The 20,195-nt window shown below is 41.8% G+C and overlaps 1 pseudogene; it reads right to left on the bottom strand.

Moving 5' to 3' along the window:
- Positions 1-275: 275 nt before the first annotated feature.
- Positions 276-20,128, bottom strand: LOC128060590 (nucleoside diphosphate kinase 6-like; annotated as a pseudogene).
- Positions 20,129-20,195: the final 67 nt, after the last annotated feature.

Below are 20,195 nucleotides of genomic sequence, written 5' to 3'. Positions count from 1 at the left end.
ATGTTTTCCTCTAAGAGATTTATAGTTTCTGACCTTTAAGTCTTTAATCCATTTTGAGTTTATTTTTATGTATGATGTTAGGAAGGAGATATTGACTTTTCATTAAGAAAATAGACCAAGTATTGCTAATACAGAGTCACTGCATTTTTCAGGCAAGTCGATTAGATAAGCTCCTCCTTGAAAAAAGATAAGTAGTTCTCAGAAAAAAGAGGAGCCATCATTTCTCTGAACCACCCATGAGCGTTCCAAAGATGAGGTAGAGAGAGAGTTAGATTCTAGAATGGATGGTAGGCAGGAGCTAGGCCTTCACATAGGTGGTGATGTTCAGCAGAGATGCCACAGGAGCCCCAGGCCTCCCTGGTCCTAGGAGAATGCTCTGGACCAGAGGTCTGTGAAAAAGGCCAAGCCACACCTCCGGTCCTCACAGACTGACCGGCCTGCATCCAGCTGGCCCTGTGCCCTGTTCCAGCTATACAGAGGATGCCTCCCTCTGGGATGCAGTACACAGGGGCACGGAGCAACTGGGGCTTCTCTTCCTCACACCAGCCTGTTCACCAGCATCAGGAAAGAAGCTGCACTCTCCCTACTAGCTGAAGCCACAGCATCCAAGTCAGGGGTTGTATTACAGATGTTGGTGAGGTCAAAACTCCCATGAAGTGAATCTGGGGCCAGGCAGCATGCTTGAAACACTCTCGTGGGTCCCCGCACTGTCCCCCAGAGCTGAGTGGCATCCTTGAGGGCGAGGACATAGGCTCACTGGCCATAAACTCCCCCAGCCATTGACAGAGAAAACCCCCTTCGTGTTCTTGGTAAAACTTCTAGCAATATCCCTTTCTCTACACAGCTTCTCTCATTCATACAGTGAGGACCTTGCTGCTCTGAATCTGCGGATGAAGAGCCTCCAGAATCAGTGACAAGCAGCTGCAGGCTTGGTCAGGGCCAGAGTGAGCTGGAGGGCCTGAGGCTCCGCAAGACAAGGGTCACCTCCCTCCTGCTGTCAGAGAGACTGACTGGAGACCCATCAGGGCTGTACTCCTCACCCTTCCTCATCTGAGCCCTCAGGCATTGGTTATTGAGTGCTAGCTCCTCACTGGACACTAAGTGAAGGCAAAACAAGAGCAATACAAGAAACCACCCACAATAGGCATGACCTCATGGGACATTTAGTCTTAAACAGGCATTTTTTGAACTATTTGCCAGGACCACGCTAAGCACTTTATAAATATTATAACATCTAATCATCACAAAACTCTATGTGTTATGTATTTTTATCTACTGAATGAGGAAGCAGATGTTCAGAGACTGACTCACATATCATGGGGCTACATAGGCTAAGGATTGAATCTCAGCCTTGACTGACTCCAAAGACCCCACCATTAGCTTCTGGGTGAAGAGGATTCTTTCAGAATGCATTTCAAATTATCAGTTCAATGACTGGTTGTTGGTTAGGGTGAAGGAAAATGGGGCTCTCCTGTTACTCATGGGAGTGAAAATGGATGAATGTTTTCAGCAAAGCAATCTGGCAAGATATCATAAGCCATCAAGAGCTTTCATCTTTACCCAGAATTCCATTTTTTAACGTTCTATCCCATGGACAGAATCAGAAATGTGATCAAAGATTTATGTGCAGACATGTGAGCATGTGTGCTAAGCCACTTCAGTAGTGTCTGACTCTTTGCAACCTCATGGACTGTAGCCTGCCAGGCTCTTCTGTCCGTGAGGATTCTCCAGGCAAGAATCCTGGAGTGGGTTGCCATGTCCTCCTCCAGGGGATCTTTGTAACCCAGGGGTCAAACCCCTGTCTCTTGACTCCTGTATTGGCAAGTGGGTTCTTTACCATAGTACCACCTGGGAATCAACAGACATACCTCAGAAATATTGTGGATTCAGTTTCAGACCACTGAAATGAAATGAATATCATAATAAAGTGACTCACATGAATTTTTTGGTTTCCCAGTGCATGTAAAAGTTATGTTTACACTATACTGTAGTCTATTAAGTGCGCAACTGAATTATGTCTTTAAAAAGTACATTCCTTAATTTAAAAATACTTTATTGCTAAAAAATGCTGTCATCTGAGCCTTTAACAAGTTATTAATCTCTTTTTTTGGTGGACGGTCTTGCCTTGATGTTGGTGGCTGCTGACTGATCAATGTGGTAGTTGCTCAAAGTTGGAATAGTTGCTGTGGAAATTTCTTAAAATAAGACCACAGTGAAGTTTCCCCATTGATTGACTCTTCCTTTCAGGAGCAGTTTCTCTGTAGCATGCAGTGCTGTTTGATAGCATTTAACCCACATAGAACTTCTTTCAAAATTAGAGTCAGTCCTCTCAAACCCTGATGCTGCTTTATCAACTTAGATGATTTAATATTCTAAATCCTTTGTTGTCATTTCAACAACCTTCACAACATCTTCACCAGAAGTAGATTCCAGCTCAAGAAACCACTTTCTTTGCTCACCCAAAGGAAGCAACTTTTCATCCATTAAATCTGTATCACAATATCACAGGAATTCAGACACATCTCCAGGCTCCACTTTCAGTTGTCTTGCTATTTCCATCACATCTGTGGGTACAGCTGCCACCGAAGCCTTGAGCCCCTCAAAGTCATCCGTGAAGGCTGGAGTGAACTTCTTCCAAACTCCTGTTCATGTTGATATTTTGGTCTCTTCCCATGAATCCTGACTGTTCTTAATGACATCTAGGATAGTGAGTTCATTCCAGAAGGTTTTCAATAGACTTTTACCCAGATCCATCGGAGGAATCACTATGACAGCTATAGCCTTATAAAGTGATGTTTCTTAAGTAATAAGACTTAATAGTCAAAACTGGAACCCCTGATGATTCAGATGGTTAAGAATCTACTGGCAATGTGGAAGACTGGAGTTCTATCCCTGGGTCAGGAAGATTCTCTGGAAAATGAAATGGCAACACACTCCAGTATTCTTGCCTGGAGAATCCCATGGACAGAGGAGCCTGGCGGCCTGCAGTCCATGGGGTCACAAGGAGTCGCTTCACTTTCAGTCAAAACTACTCCTTGATCCATGGGCTACAGAATGGACCTTGTGTTAGCAGGCATGAAAGTAACACTAGTCTTATTGTATATCCTCATCAGAGCTCTTGGGTGACCAGGTGCCTTGTCAATGACCTGTCATATTCTGAAAGGAACCTTTTTTTTTCTTTTGAGCAGCAGGATCTCAGCAGTGGACTTAAGACATTCAGTAAACTATGTTGTAAATAAATGTGTTATCATCCTAAACTTGTTCCATTTGTAGAGCACAAGCAAAGTAGATTTGGCATAATTATTAAGGGCCCTAGGAATGGTAAATGGACATTCACTTCAAGTCACCATCTGCATTAGCCCCTGTCCTTTGAAGCTTTAAAGTCAGGCATTGACTTCTCCTCTCTAGCTATGAAATTCCTAGATGGCATCTTCTTCCAATATTAGGCTGTTTCATCTACATTGAAAATCTGTTATTTAATGGTGCCACCTTAAATAACTATCTTAAGTAACTATTTTAGCTAGATCTTCTGGATAACTTGCTGCAGTTTCTACATCAGCACTTGTACTTTTATGTTATGGAGAGAGTTTCTTGCCTTAAACCTCGTGAACCAGCCTCTGCTATGAGACTTTTCTTCTGAAGCTTCCTCACCTCTCTCAGCCTTCAAAGCATTAAAGAGAGGTAAACTTTGCTCTGGATTAGGCTTTGGCTTAAGAGAATGTGGCAGCTGGTTTGATCTTCTATCTAGACCACTAAAACTTTCTCCATGTCAGCAATAAGACCGTTTCTCTTTCTTAACCATTTCTGTGTGTTCACTGGAGTAGCACTTTTAATTTCCTTCAAGAACTTTTCCTTTGCATTCACAACTTGGCTAACTCTTTCGTGCAAGAGGCCTAGCTTTCAGCTTCCCTCACTAAGCTTAATTATTTCTAGCTTTTAAAAGAAGAAATGTGTGACTTTTCCTGTCACTTGCACACTTAGAGACTGTTGTAGGGTTATTAATTGGCCTATTTCAATATTTCTATGTCTCAGGAAATAGGGAGGCCCAAAGAGAGAGAGATGGGGAAGGGCTGGTTGGTGGAGCAGTCAGAACCCATGTTTATCAATAAGTTTTGCCATTTTGTGTGCATGGTTTATAGCACCCCAAAACAATGACAATAGTAACATCAAAGATCACTGATCCCAGATCACCATAACAAATATAATAATGATGAAAAAGTTTGAAATGTGAGAGTTAGCAAAATATAACAGAGACACAAAACAAGCATATGCTGTTGGAAGGACAGTATTGATAGACTTGCCTGACACAGCATTGGCACAGAGCTTCAATTTGTAAAAAAAACACAGTATGTGCAAAGTGCAATAAATGAAGTGCCATAAAATTTGGTATGCTTGAACAACTAACTGGATATTTGATTTAAAAATTTAGTATATATTGTACTCTAACAATATGTATTATTATAAAAACAATAATATATGTAAATACATAGAATATATGGAATAATTTATTTAATAAATAAAAGTAAATGACATCATAATAGAATGTCTAGAATTTGCCTTAAAACAATCTGGACCAGAGGAAGGGAAATGGATTGGACCTGGCTAATGGATACATGTAAGTGTACTATATCATATTTCTATATAAAAAGGCTTAAAATATTTATGTAAAAGATTATTCCATCAAGCATTATTTATTGCAGTGAAAAATACACTGTAGTATGGTATTCCTTGAGGCAAAATATATGCAGCTATTAAAAGGGATGTTTTTGAGAAAAATATAGTAACATGGAAAATGCTCTCAGAATGATGTAATCCAGACACAAAACTGATAAAATTTCATTTCAATTATTTTAAAAATGTAAAGGAAACACCAAAATGTTAATGGAGAGATTGTGGTGATTTTTCCCCCTATATTTATATGTTTTTATATTCTTTATAAATACCATTTATACTCAGAAAAAAGAGAGTGATGTATGAAACAACACAGTCAATCTTTACATCTAACAGGTCCCTTACTATTGTCACTGTCAGAGATGGGTTATTGGTCTCATCAGCCAACTGAACCAATGTGACCTGGGTGGCAGGTTTTGGTTACATGTAAGGAGGTCGTTGGAAAGGAAATAAAACTGCTGGCTTTATAAGTTACACCCTGTACTTCTGCAGGACACAGCCAGTTGTGTTTGTGAGAGACAGTTCCTTTGTCAAGGAGTGATGATGAAATGAACAGCTCTGCTTTAGTTATATGAATGTTTGGAGTTTTTTGTCTTTAAAAACACTCTATTGATGTTTTCATATATAGATTCATTAAGTATTTAGCAAGAGCCTGCTCTATGCTAGGTACCATGCTAGGCATGGTTTAAAAGATGAAGAGATATACCCTGAAGAAACCAAAATTGAAAAAGACACATGTACCCCAATGTTCATTGCAGCACTATTTACAATAGCTAGAACATGGAAGCAGCCTAGATGTCCATCGACAGATGAATGGACAAAGAAGCTGTAGTACATATACACAATGGACTATTACTCAGCCATAAAAAGGAACCCATTTGAGTCAGTTCTAATGAGGTGAATGAATGTAGAGCCTATTATACATAGTGAAGTAAGTCAGAAAGAGAAATATGAATATTGTATACTGATGCATATATATGGAATCTAGAAAGATGGTACTGATGAATTTATTTTCAGGGCAGCAGTTGAGAAACAGACATAGAGAACAGACCTATGGAAACGGGGATGGGAGGAGGGCGAGGGTGTGATGTATGAAGAGAGTAACATGGAAACTTACAATATCATATGTAAAATAGACAGCCAATGGGAATTTGCTGTATGACTCAGGGAACTCAAACAGGGGCTCTGTGACAACCTAGAAGGGTGGGATGGGGAGGGAGGTGGGAGGGGATTTGGGGAGGTAGGGGACATGAGTGTATGGCTGATTCTTATTGATGTATGACAGAAAACCACAAAATTCTGTAAAGCAATTATCCTTCAATTAAAAAAAAAAAAGATGAAAAGAGCAGAGTGCCTGCACCTAAGAAAGTTCAGTCTAATAGGACAGGCTGAGGTAAATAGTTGTTAAACTGGATAGAAAGTCTGAGGTAGGGCTTCCTAGAAGTGGTCTGGGGGTCGAGAACCCACCGGCCAGTGTGGGGGCCACGGGTTCAGTCCCTGAAGCAAGCACCTAAGTCCATGCATTACAACAACTGAGCCCATGAGCCACAACTACTGAGACCACGTGCCTGGAGCCTGTGCTCCACAATGAGAGAAGCCACTGAAATGAGAAGCCCGTGCGCCACATGAAGGGTAGCCCCTGCTCCCTGCAACTAAAGAAAGCCTGTGTGTGGCAGTGAAGACCCAGCACAGCCAAAAATAAATAAGGAAAAGCTGAGGCAGAAGTAAGCTCAGGATGAACCATCAAACCCACGCTGAGGGCCCACATGCTCTTCCGAACTCACTTGCTGCTAAGATCTTTCACTTAGCAATTAAACTTTCAGGTATAGAATACATGGTAGGTTCTTTCTCATCTCACAATTTACATTACATATTAATCTTTTGCCCTTAATGTCAGGCTTTTATGGTATCCTTAATGTGATTTTTTAAAATAATCTGACTGATTGGCCAGGATTTGACCTTTACATTATGATCTAACATGTTTATTCCATTGCAAATAGTTTCTTCTTCAAAGATGTATGATCATCATATTTCAAACACCACAAACCTTCCTTGGTTCCCTTGACTGCAAGCTGAATTTTCAATTGTAATTACTAGAATTTGTCTTTATCATGGCATGAACTTTATAAAATAAAAGTCAATGTAAAATTAATATGAGAAAAGATTTTTTTCCTGGTGCTCAAAACCAATGGCTTCATTGGTAATTCAGAAAAAAAAAGGTCTTATTAAAGCATTTTTCAAGAGTATATCAATGATAGCTATTACTTATATCCTGTGAAAATAAGTTGCAGATCTGGTAATGCTTTCTAGAAATAACTTTACAAAATTTGTATTTGGTATTGTTATAAGAAAAAAAAAAAACTAGTCATCAATTCCTCCCTCTATAAAATGTAAATTAATCAAAAGGCTTAAATATCAGGCTTAATTATCCTCTTTCACTTTGTGAGGATCTGGTTTGAAACAAAACGCACAGCAGAAATAAAAGAGAAAGAAGAAAAAATAGCTCAAGAGCAATTAAGAGCATAGAATTAGAGCTGGTGCTAAGAAACATGACTCAACCTGTAGGATTACAGAAAATCTCCTTGTAACATCCATTCCATGGCTCTACCAATAGAGGAACTGTATCTTTTTCTCTTTGCCTCCTCAGAGAGTAACTGAAGAAATCCTCATTTAAGTGGTTAACCAGCAGTAGAAACAGAAAATAGAGTTATTTTCACAGAAGGTAGATTTTATATTGAGTTCAGAAGATACAGTTTATCAAATTTTAAATGATTAAAATGTAGCTATTTCTCTGAACCCTGCTAGATAGAAAAAGGAGTATTCAGAAAAATTAAGGCTTGCATCCTGTGTTGTCTGATTCCAAGTTCAAAATCTCTGCTACAGTCCTGCTCATTTCCCCTGTCTGGGTCCTGGCCTAGGGTCTAGGAGGTAATAAGAATGAGATACACAGAAGAGCTGACAATCAGAAAGACAGATAAATTACAAATTGACAACCACAAGGTAAAGGAGACATCAGAAAACAGACAGCATGGTATGGGAGGAGTTTTAAGTGAGATCTGGGGACACAGACTCTGCTTGTTATGAGACTGTGGCAGTCAAAGGGGTCGGTGAATCTGACAAGAGAGACAGCCCTTGAGCTGGATCTTAGAGAAGGAAGAGATGTTTTCCTGGCTGAGGGGTGGGAGAGGATGATTCCAGATGGAGAAACAGTATCTTCAAATACACAGCTTCATGAAATTGGTGGGCTGCGATAAGACCCCAAAATTCTATCCATAGTGAGCCATGAAGAAGAAAAGGGGCAAGTTTAAGAAAATGAGGAAAGAATACGATATGTTTAGTTTAAAGCTGGTTGAACTTTAAAGGCGTGTGGGTATTCCAGGTAGAAATGTCCAACCAACAGTTGAATACATAACATTAATCTGGAGCTTTCAACAAAAGTGTAAGAGGAGGTATAATTTGGAAAGAATAGTGAGTGACGGTTCAACCAGTAGAGATGGTTGAGATCAATCTTGGATGTTTAATTCAAAAGGAGCAGATAACAGAGGATGGCACCCTGGATCACCAACACTAACTAGCAGCCCTGTGGTGGTTACAACAAATGCCACCATTTATCCACATCATGGGTTAAATAGGCTGATATGAGTTGGTCCAGTACCAACAACACCATTTATTTATTTTGGGGGGGGGGCGGGGTAAGGTTTCTTTATTTATTTTTGTGTGGGTTTTCTTTTCTTTTAGTTTTTAAAATTAATTTCTTTTAATTGGAGGCTAATTACTTTACAGTATTGTGGTGGTTTTGCCATACATTGACATGAATCAGACAGGTGTACATGTGTTCCGCATCCTGAAACCCCCTCCCACCTCCCTCCCCATCCCATCCCTCTGGGTCATCCCAGTGCAACAGCCTGGAGCTCCCTGTCTCATGCATTGAACCTGGACTGGTGATCTATTTCACATATGATAATATACATGTTTCAATGCTATTCTCTCAAATCATCCCACCCTCGCCTTCTCCCACAGAGTCCAAAAGACTGTTCTATACATCTGTGTCTCTTTTGCTGTCTCGCACATAGGGTTATCATTACCATCTTTCTAAATTCCATATATATGTGTTAGTATACTGTATTGGTGTTTTTCTTTCTGGCCTACTTCACTCTGTATAATAGGCTTCAGTTTCATCCACTTCATTAGAACTGATTCAAATGTATTCTTTTTAATGGCTCAGTAATATTCCATTGTGTATATGTACCACAGCTTTCTTATCTGTTCATCTGCTGATGGACATCTAGGTTGCTTCCATGTCCTGGCTATTAGAAACAGTGCTGTGATGAATATTGGGGTACATGTGTCTCTTTCGATTCTGGTTTCCTCAATGTGTATGCCCAGCAGTGGGATTGCTGGGTCATATGGCAGTTTTATTTCCAGTTTTTTAAGGAATCTCCACACTGTTATCCATAGTGTCTGTACCAGTTTGCATTCCCACCAACAGTGTAAGAGTGTTCGCTTTTGTCCACACCCTCTCCAGCATTTATTGTTTGTAAACTTTTGGATAGCAGTCATTCTGACCAGCGTGAGATGGTACCTCATTGTGGTTCTGATTTGCATTTCTCTGATAATGAGTGATGTTGAGCATCTTTTCATGTGTTTGTTAGCCATCTGTATGTCTTCTTTGGAGAAATATCTGCTTAGGTCTTTGGCCCACTTTTTGATTGGATCGTTTATTTTTCTGGAATTGAGCTGCAGGAGTTGCTTGTATACTTTTGAGATTAGTTGTTTGTCAGTTGCTTCATTTGCTATTATTTTCTCCCATTCTGAAGGCTGTCTTTTCAACTTCATTATAGTTTCCTTCATTGTGCAAAAGGTTTTAAGTTTAATTAGGTCCCATTTGTTTATTTTTGTTTTTATTTCCATTATTCTGGGAGGTGGGTCATATGGGATGCTGCTGTGATTTATGTGGGAGAGTGTTTTGCCTATGTTTACCTCTAGGAGTTTTATAGTTTCTGGTCTTACATTTAGATCTTGAACCCATTTTGAGTTTATTTTTGTGTATGGTGTTAGAAAGTGTTCTAGTTTCATTCTTTTACAAGTAGTTGACCAGTTTTCCCAGCACCACTTGTTAAAAAGATTGTCTTTTCTCCATTATATATTCTTGCCTCCTCTGTCAAAGATAAGGTGTCGATAGGTGCATGGGTTTATCTCTAGGCTTTCTATTTCCTTCCATTGATCTACATTTCTGTCTTTGTGCCAGTACCATACTGTCTTGATGACTGTAGCTTTGCAGTATAGCCTGAAGTTAGGCAGGTTGATTCCTCCAGTTTCATTCTTCTTTCCATGATGCTTTGGCTGTTCAAGGGTTTTTGTGGTTCCATACAAATTGTGAACTAAAATGGACTGGATTGGGTGAATTTAACTCAGATGACCATTATATCTACTACTGCAGACAGGAATCCCTTAGAAGAAATGGAGTAGCCATCATGGTCAGCAAAAGAGACCGAAATGCAGTACTTGGGTGCAATCTCAAAAATGACAGTATGATCTCTGTTCGTTTCCAAAGCAAATTATTCAATATCACAGTAATCTAAGTCTATGCCCCAACCAGTAATCCTGAAGAAGTTGAAGTTGAATGGTTCTATGAAGACCCATAAGACCTTTGAGAACTAACACCCCAAAAAGATGTCCTTTTCATTATAGGGGACTGGAATGCAAAAGTAGGAAGTCAAGAAACACCTGGAGTAACAGGCAAACTTGGCCTTGGAATGTGGACTGAAGCAGGCCAAAGACTAATAGAGTTTTGCCAAGAAAATGCACTGGTCATAGCAAACACCCTCTTCCAACAACACAAGAGAAGACTATACATGGACATCACCAGATGGTCAACACCCAAATCAGATTGATTATAGTCTTCGCAGCCAAAGATGGAGAAACTCTATGTAGTCAACAAAAACAAGACCAAGAGCTGACTGTGGCTCAGATCATGAACACCTTATTGACAAATTCAGACTTAAATTGAAGAAAGTAGGGAAAACCACTAGACCATTCAGGTATGACCTAAATCAAATCCCTTATGATTATACAGTGGAAGTGAGAAATAGATTTAGGGAACTAGATCTGATAGAGTGCCTGATGAACTATGGGATGAGGTTCATGACATTGTACAGGAGACAGGGATCAAGATCATCCCCATGGAAAAGAAATGCAAGAAAGCAAAATGGCTGTCTGGGGAGGCCTTACAAATAGCTGTGAAAAGAAGAGACATGAAAAGCAAAGGAGAAAAGGAAAGATATAAGCATCTGAATGCAGAGTTCCAAAGAATAGCAAGAAGAGATAAGAAACCCTTCTTCAGCGATCAATGCAAAGAAATAGAGGAAAACGACAGAATGAGAAAAACTAGAGATCTCTTCAAGAAAATTAGAGACACCAAGGGAACATTTCATGCAAAGATGGGCTCGATAAAGGACAGAAATGGTATGGACCTAACAGAAGCAGAAGATATTAAGAAGAGATGGCAAGAATACACAGAAGAACTGTACAAAAAAGATCTTCAAGACCAAGATAATCATGATGATGTGATCACTCATCTAGAGCCAGACATCCTGGAATGTGAAGTCAAGTGGGCCTTAGAAAGCATCACTACGAACAAAGCTAGTGGAGATGATGGAATTCCAGTGGAGCTGTTTCAAATCCTGAAAGATGATGCTGTGAAAGTGCTGCACTCAATATGCCAGCAAATTGGGAAAACTCAGCAGTGGCCACAGGACTGACAAAGGTCAGTTTTCATTCCAATCCTAAAGAAAGGGAATGCCAAAGAATGCTCAAACTACCACACAATTGCACTCATCTTACACTCTAGTAAAGTAATGCTCAAAATTCTCCAAGCCAGGCTTCAGCAATACGTGAACCATGAACTTCAAGATGTTCAAGCTGGTTTTAGAAAAGGCAGAGGAACCAGAGATCAAATTGCCAACATCCCCTGAATCATCGAAAAATCAAGAGAGTTCCAGAAAAGCATCTATTTCTGCTTTATTGACTATGCCAAAGCCTTTGACTGTGTGGTTCACAATAAACTGTGGAAAATTCTGAAAGAGATGGGCATACCAGACCACCTGAACTGCCTCTTGAGAAACCTATATGCAGGTCAAGAAGCAACAGTTATAACTGGACATGGAAAAACAGACTGGTTCCAAATAGGAAAAGGAGTACGTCAAACTGTGTACTGTCACCCTGCTTATTTAACTTCTATACAGAGTACATCATGCGAAATGCTGGACTGGAAGAAGCACAAGCTGGATTCAAGATTGCTGGGGAAATATCAATAACCTCAGCTATGCAGATGACACCACCCTTATGGCAGAAAGTGAAGAGGAACTAAAAAGCCTCTTGATGAAAGTGAAAGAGGAGAGTGACAAAGTTGGCTTAAAGCTCAACATTCAGAAAACTAAGATCATGGCATTTGGTCCCATCACTTCATGGAAAATAGATGGGGAAACAGTGGAAACTGTGGCTGACTTTATTTTGGGGGCTCCAGAATCACTGCAGATGGTGACTGCAGCCATGAAATTAAAAGACGCTTCTTACTCCTTAGAAGAAAAGTTATGACCAACCTAGATAGCATATTCAAAAGCAGAGAAATTACTTTGCCAACAAAAGTCCGTCTAGTCAAGGCTATGGTTTTTCCAGTGGTCATGTATGGATGTGAGAGTTAGACTGTGAAGAAAGCTGAGTGCGTAAGAATTGATGCTTTTGAAGTGTGGTGTTGGAGAAGACTCTTGAGAGTCCCTTGGACTGCAAGGAGATCCAACCAGTCCATTCTGAAGGAGATCAGCCCTGGAATTTCTTTGGAAGGAATGATGCAAAAGCTGAAACTCCAGTACTTTGGCCACCTCATGCGAAGAGTTGACTCATAGGTAACGACTCTGATGGTGGGAGGGAATAGAGGCAGGAGGAGAAGGGGACAACAGAGGATGAGATGGCTGGATGGCATCACTGACTCAATGGACGTGAGTCTGAGTGAACTCTGGGAGTTGGTGATGGACAGGAAGGCCTGATGTGTTACAATTCATGGCGTCACAAAGAGTTGGACACGGCTGAGTGACTGAACTGAACTGAACTAATTGTGAAATCATTTTTTTCTAGTTCTGTGAAAAATACCATCGGTAGCTTGATGGAGATTGCACTGAATCTATAGATTGCTTTAAGTAGTATACTCATTTTCACTATATTGATTCTTCCAACCAATGAACATGGTATATTTTTCTATCTATTTGTGTCCTGGTTTATATTTTTCATCATTGTTTTATTGTTTTCTTTATATAGATCTTTTGTTTCTTTAGATAGATATATACCTAAGTATTTTATTCTTTTCATTGCAATGATGAATGGAATTGTTTCCTTAATTTCTCTTTCTGTTTTCTCATTGTTAGTGTATCGGAGAAGGTAACGGTGGCCCACTCCATTACTCTTGCCTGGAAAATCCCATGGATAGAGGAGCCTGGTAGGCTGCAGTCCATAGGGTCACTAAGAGTTGGACACGACTGAAGTGACTTAGCACTTAGCAAGTGTATAGGAATGCAAGGGATTTCTCTGTGTTAATTTTATATCCTGTAACTTTACTATATTCATTGACTAGCTCTAGTAATTTTCTGGTGAAGTCTTTAGGGTTTTCTATGTAGAGGATCGCGTCATATGCAAACAGTGAGAGTTTTACTTCTTTTCCAATCTGGATTCCTTTTATTTCTTTTTCTGATCTGATTGCTGTGGCCAAAACTTCTAAAACTATGTTGAATAGTAGTGCCATGTCACCATTTATAAAAGCTCCTATGTAAACTTGTAGAGTGAGATCAACAACTTACAAAAAAAAAAAAAAACAAAAAAAAAAAACAGAAAAAGAAAAATGTGGAGCCACAAACTGTAGGTTGCTTGTGTGTACTTCCTTTTGCTTATCCTAAATATACCATTTTACCCTATGGCTCCAGTGTATTAGAACTTGGAAGCCAATTCCTAGCATAAAATTTCCATTTTTATTACTTTTGAGATGATCTTCAGCCATGGTTTATTTTTCAGCCCTACTTTGTTTATTTGCAGTTTAAGTAACATGACATGCAACTTTTGCCATGAGAACAGACAAATTCTTTGTGACTATCACATACTGGCAATGGTGCTAAGTGCTCTTTCTTTCCCTCTGCCACTGTGATTGTCACCAGAGAAGGACTGTGGGGGTTATGACTTTTGTAATCAAGTAGGGATTTTCAGGAAACAATATTGGTGTTAAGTGAGCAATTACTTTTGGTGCCAGGAATCTTGGTGTGTTGCAGCTGTCAGAAACAACTTCCTAAGGATCTGTATGATATGTTATTCTTTGTCTAGTTTTTATTAAAATTTTTCTTTTTGGTTTCAAGTCCATTTGAAATAGTTAAACACTAAACTCTGCTCCCTGGTTTGCTCAACATGTATGACTATTATTAGAGATGAAAATGTAATTACTATTTGGCATTGAAAGAGTTCAGCATGAATGTCCCTAAAATATGCCACTTATGCTTATTGATTAGTTTGAGCTGAAGTCAGTTAAGGTACAAAAGACTCGGGAAGAGTTGATGCTGCTATTGTTGTTTTACTGCTGCTGCTGCTAAGTTGCTTCAGTCGTGTCCAACTCTGTGTGACCCCATAGATGGCAGCCCACCAGGCTCCCCCATCCCTGGGATTCTCTAGGCAAGAATACTGGAGTGGGTTGCCATTTCCTTCTCCAATGCATGAAAGTGAAAATGAAAGTGAAGTCACTCATTTGTGTCTGACTCTTAGCGACCCCATGGATTGCAGCCTACCATGCTCCTCTGTCCATGGGATTTTCCAGGCAAGAGTATTGGAGTGGGGTGCCATACCTACCCCTTAACTGCCTAAAAGAATTCAGAGGGAGAGTCTGGTCCAGGAAGATAGCTATCACCGGAGGTAACTAAGAGCATGTGGGCTGTTTGGAAAGCTGGGGGAAACCCAGCAGAGCCTCTTTGTTTAAGGTCCTTTCTCTCTCACTGTCTGTGAGGCACAGGAAGCATTGATTGACCAGCATTGGCTCTTGCTGTCTTGCTGTGAATTGTCTTCTTCCCCTTTTAAACTCCAGACCCCTATTGCCTTCTTCTTATTTCAGAATATGGCATCTCAGCCTCAACTGCTCGACTTTCAGGGAGCCTCTCACTATCCTTTTTTGGGCTCCCATATGTATGTAATTAAATGTGATTCCCTCACATTAATTTATTTTCATTTGTTTGTTGGTTCATGAGTGCTCAGTCATGTCTGATTCTTTGCCACCCCATGCTGTCCATGGGATTCTCCAAGCAGGGTTACAGGAGTGGGTTGCCATTTCCTCCTCAAGGGGATCTTCCCAACCCATGCATCGAACCTAGGTATCCTGCATTGCAGGCAGATTCTTTACTGTCTGAACCATCAGGGAAGCCCATTAATCTGTTTTATGTTAATTTAATTAATAGACCAGCCCAAAGAACCTAAATGGGTAGAAGAAACCTTTTTGTCCCCAACAGCATGTACTGACTGTACACAGTATCCTTGGTTCTATTCAGAAGGCACACAGGAAGGAGCTGCTTCTTTCTGGAAGCTCTGTGTCTTCTGAAGTCTCCTTCAGCTCAGTTCAGTTGCTCAGTCATGTCTGACTCTTTGCGACCCCATGAACCACAGCACACCAGGCCTCCCTGTCCATGACTAACTACCGGAGCTTGCTCAAACTCATGTCCATTGAGTCAGTGATGCCATCCAACCATCTCATCCTCTGTCATCCCCTTCTCCTCCTGCCCTCAATCTTTCCCAGCATCAGGATCTTTTCCAATGAGTCAATTCTTCCCACTAGGTGGCCAAAAGTATTGGAGTTTCAGCTTCATCATCATTCCTCCCAATGAACACCCAGGACTGATCTCCTTTAGGATGGACTGGTTGGATCTCCTTGCAGTCCAAGGGACTCTCAAGAGTCTTCTCCAGCACCATAGTTCAAAAGCACAAATTCTTCAGTGGTCAGCTTTCTTTATAGTCCAACTCTCACATCCACACATGACCACTGGAAAAACCACAGCCTTGACTAGATGGACCTTTGTTGACAAAGTAATGTCTCTGCTTTTAAATATACTGTCTGGGTTAGTCATAACTTTCCTTCCAAGGAGTAAGCATCTTTTAATTTCATGGCTGCAATCACCATCTGCAGTGATTTTGGAGTCCCTCAAAATAAAGTCAGTCCTTTTCCTATTTGAAAGTCTCCTTAGCTATAGACATAATAATGCTGCAGAGCCAACAAAGTGTCTGAGGAAGGCTTAATAGTTTAGTCTTAACATGGAACAAGTGGGAGATGTTCTTTCACTAAGCACTAGACTGCTCCATCAGTTCAGGGGAAGTCAAGAACAGTGGTGCTGGACTGGGAACTCAGGAGGCCCAATCCTGGCCAAGTAGAGAGCTGGAAACCTGGAGAAGAGGAAGTGTTCTAGAATTTATACCTCCCCTTGGATATAGGGCTTCTCAGGTGGCTCAGCTGGTAAAGAATCTGCCTGCAATGTAGGAGACCTGGGTTCGATCACTGGCTTGGGCAGATCCCCTGGAGAAGGGAACAGCTACTCACTCCAGTATTCTGGTCTGGAGAATTCCATGGACAGTATGGTCCATGGGGTTGCAAAAAGTCGGACATAACTGAGCGACTTTCACTTCACTTGGATATTAGGGGCTTCTCTAGTGGCTCAGATGGTAAAGAATTTGCCTGCAATGCAGGAGATTTGATCCCTGGGTCAGGAAGATCCTCTGGAGAAGAAAATAGCAACCCACTCCAGTATTCTTGCCTGGGAAATCCCATGGACAGAGGAGACTGGTGTGCTACAGTCCATGGGGCTGCAAAGGGTCAGGCATGACTGAGCGACTAATATTTTGGGTATTGTGAATATTCCTGACCCCTTCAGAGCACACTGGTCCAAATTCCAACTGCAGCCTGAGGGCCTTCTCTGGCTTCTGAGGCTCACTTCAGCCACCCACTTGGCAGGCAGGAAGTAGAGGAGAATTATCACACCCTTGGGAGCAGCCTTCAACCCGTGGTTGAAAGAGGTGGTGGGTAGATACTCCGGCTCCCTTGCAGGGCTTGCACAGCTGCTGTGCATGCTTTGTATCAGCTTCCCCAGCAGGACTATGCCCAGTCGCCCACGATAGTAACTGGTCTTACAATACGCTCTTTATTGGCCATCTTCCTTTCCTTGTCTCGTTTTTCCACCTTTCCCTACTCCTGTTTGCTTCCACTTCCCCAGTAAACTTGCATTAAAAACTTTGTCTCAGGATTTACTCCTGTGGAAAGGTAATATGAGGTGACTGAAATATGTCACCTCATCTTTCAGAGAGAGTTTCAGGCCCCCAGCACAAATGCCGTCACACCCACAAGGCGGGCACGGCGATCAGGAAACCACCATGAAGGCATGAGTGCTCCAGATTAGTGTGCCATCCAGAGCACCAAGCAAAGTACTTAGATAACAGAACTCAGAAGGCACTGCCTATCTTGGGTTTCTTTCTCTGTGCTCGATGCTGACTAGCCCTCTTCTACCCATACCTCTTCCTCAACACTGAGATTAATTCAATTAACCAGGGTTCGTTTTCTAAGCCACCATCACACTTGAGCCTTGCCTCCCTGTGATACTGGCAAGTCATCTTGAGATACTGGCAAGCATCCAGGCCACCTAGGCTCTTGGTTGCATGTTCACAGGCAGTTTCTTGTTTTTTTTTTCCTGATATTTAGATTCTTAAGTATCTATTATCTCATCAATATGGCACCCCTGTCACTTCTCCTAGGATCAGTCACATACTCCCCTATTCCAACCACATGACTCCATGAGACTCACCAGGTCCATCAGCAGAATCAAAGGACATCTTCATATCACCTTCTGCTCCCAGACATAGTTGTTTACCAAGGGAATGTAGGTGATGAAATGGAAATAAGAGTGGACCTCTTTGAACTTCTGATAAAATAATGGAGAAAGGTAGGCTAAAAGCTCTGGGAGGGGGCTAAGGTCCAGGAGGATCTTTTGTGTTTCTTGTACTTGACCACGAATTTGGCAATCATCCTTGCTTCCCCACTCCAGTCTCTGTCAACCCTGAGCCCCACCTTGCTGGCACCAGGATACAGGTCTCCAGTCTGCTCCTAAATCACTTGAACAGCCTTCTATTTTCCAGTTGCCAGAGTGTTCTTTCTAAAATGCAAATCTGATCTTATCAGTCTCTACTTGTAGCCGTTCTGTGAATTCCTGTTGCTCTCTGGAAATCATTCAGATCTTTATGAGGATTTCAAAACTGATGGGACCCTTTTTGTCTGGCCCCCTGCCTACCTCTCCAGTCGTCTCTCTCCACTCAACTCTTCAGAAAAAAAAAAAAAAAAATGGTGCCTGCTATTTCAGAAAACAAAGACTGTTGTCTGCCATCAAGCCATCAGCCACTAAGGAGCATTCCGAATGGAGAAGAAGATACTGGCCCTAGATAGTTAAGATGTGTGTCAAAGGAATGATTTCAATGAGCCCAGACTCTTGCATCTTCCTATACATAGAAGAGCACAAAACTCATTAACTTGAGATGTCTGTTTTCTTGATTAGCAATCATCTTTTGATATTTGACAACTTGCTTATTTGTTTTTATTTAAACAAAGACTCTTATGTATCCTGGGCTTCCCAAGTGGCTCAGTGGTAAACAATCCACCTGCAATGCAGGAGATTTAGGAGATGCAGTTTCAATCCCTAGGTTGGGAAGATTCCCTGGAGGAGGGCATGGCAACCCACTCCAGTAATCTTGTCTGGAGAATCCCATAGACAGAGGAGTCTAGAGGGCTACAGTCCGTGGGGTCGCAAGAGCCGGACATGACTGTGCACTCACCACTACCACCACCTATATATCCTGGCCCTCCCTTTCCTCTTTGGAGCAGCTTCTCAGAGCCATCTGAGAGGCTGTATCCCAGGCTATAGTCTTCAATAAGGTCCCTGAATAAAGCATAACTGGCATTTTCTAAGTTGTATGTTTTCCTTCAGTCCACCTCTCTTTGCATAACACTCAAGAACTTCCTGCTCCTGCAGTTGAATGAGTCAGACTCACAGTCATCTCCATGTCTCCATGTGTGCCACACAGAGACTCTCTCCTTATAGAATTCTCCATCTTCTTCCCTCTGCCTCTCTGTGACCTAATGGCTCTTGCTGGTCCCTTGGGACTGAGTTGAAGTGTCACTTTCTCTGAGAAGACTTCCCTGATTTCCTCTCACATAGATCAGGGCACCTCGTATTTTACTCTGGTGACACTTAATCAAACTATTTTCTAATTGCTTATTGACCTGTGTCCCTGGAGCTCAAGGGGGTACAGAAGCTCATGTCCAAATTTCCTGGAAAATTTCCAAAATGAGAGGTGGCTAAGCTTTCCCTCAGTGAGAAAAGGGGACTTGGGTGGGAGGGGTCTGTTCTCCAGGGATTGGGTGAGACAAAGGATTTCTCCTGAAGGAAAGGGACATCTCAGAAGGGACCTGGGCTTGAGTCATTTGATGGAGACCTAAGGGCACTGCTCAGCAGGGCGCCATTACAAAAATGTCTGCTTGGGCTTTGCCAATAGAACAAGTGAGGGGTCAGTTACAAGTAGTCAACCAATTACTGCATACAGAGCCCAGAACAATGTGGCAGGGTAGCCCTATGGGACTGAAAACTCCACATACAGGAAAAGGAAAGCTTTCCACTAAGGCCAGAAAAGTGAAATAACTTGCTTAAGATTTCAGAGCTAGGACATGACAAAGCTAGGATTTGACTCTGATTCAACAGGATTGTATGGAATGGATGGCAGGGCAGGAGTGACTGGGTAAGACTTGGATGTGTGTGTGTGTGTGTGTGTGTGTGTGTGTGTGTGTGTGTGTGTGTGTGTGTGTGTGTGTGTGTGTGTGTGTCTGTGAAAGACCAGGTGAGTAAAATACCAAGATTTTGTGGAGAAGTAGGTGGGAGCAGAAAACAACATTCATAACATCCCTTACAGGTACAGCTTCAGAAACGCCCATGGCAGAAAACTCAGTTACCCAAAAAGTGGGCACAGAGCTATTTATCTCCGTTGATTCCTGGATCACACCAGGAGAACTGCTTTGAAGTGTTTTCTTGAAAAACAAGCCCACACCCCTCGCCCACCCGCCCCCGCCTCCCCGCCCATTAAATCTTAGTGAAGGGAGGGAAGCGAAGTCTGGCCAGCCTCCCAGGACATCTTAAGTCTGGTCACTGAAGACGCTTGAAGAAAGTCTACATCGATTTCATTGTTCACATTGTGCCAGAACCCCAGGGCCCAGGGACACACCTCAACCTGAAACCTGCCAAGACTGACACTCAGACAAGATCAGAGCCCCAGTTCGGAACCAGGTGCTGCCTGGAGCAGGCACACCCAGTCGCTGCCGCGCGCTCTCCGAAACCCCGACTGCCCCGGGGCGCATTCCTCCCGCTCCCTTTCGGAAGGCTAGGCTTAAGCAGAAGGCAGGCGGGTACGAGTCTTTAGCGAAA

Source organism: Budorcas taxicolor, chromosome 15 (assembly GCF_023091745.1).
Source record: "Budorcas taxicolor isolate Tak-1 chromosome 15, Takin1.1, whole genome shotgun sequence".
Classification (NCBI taxonomy): domain Eukaryota; kingdom Metazoa; phylum Chordata; class Mammalia; order Artiodactyla; family Bovidae; genus Budorcas; species Budorcas taxicolor.
This window is presented reverse-complemented; position numbering and strand designations above follow the sequence as displayed.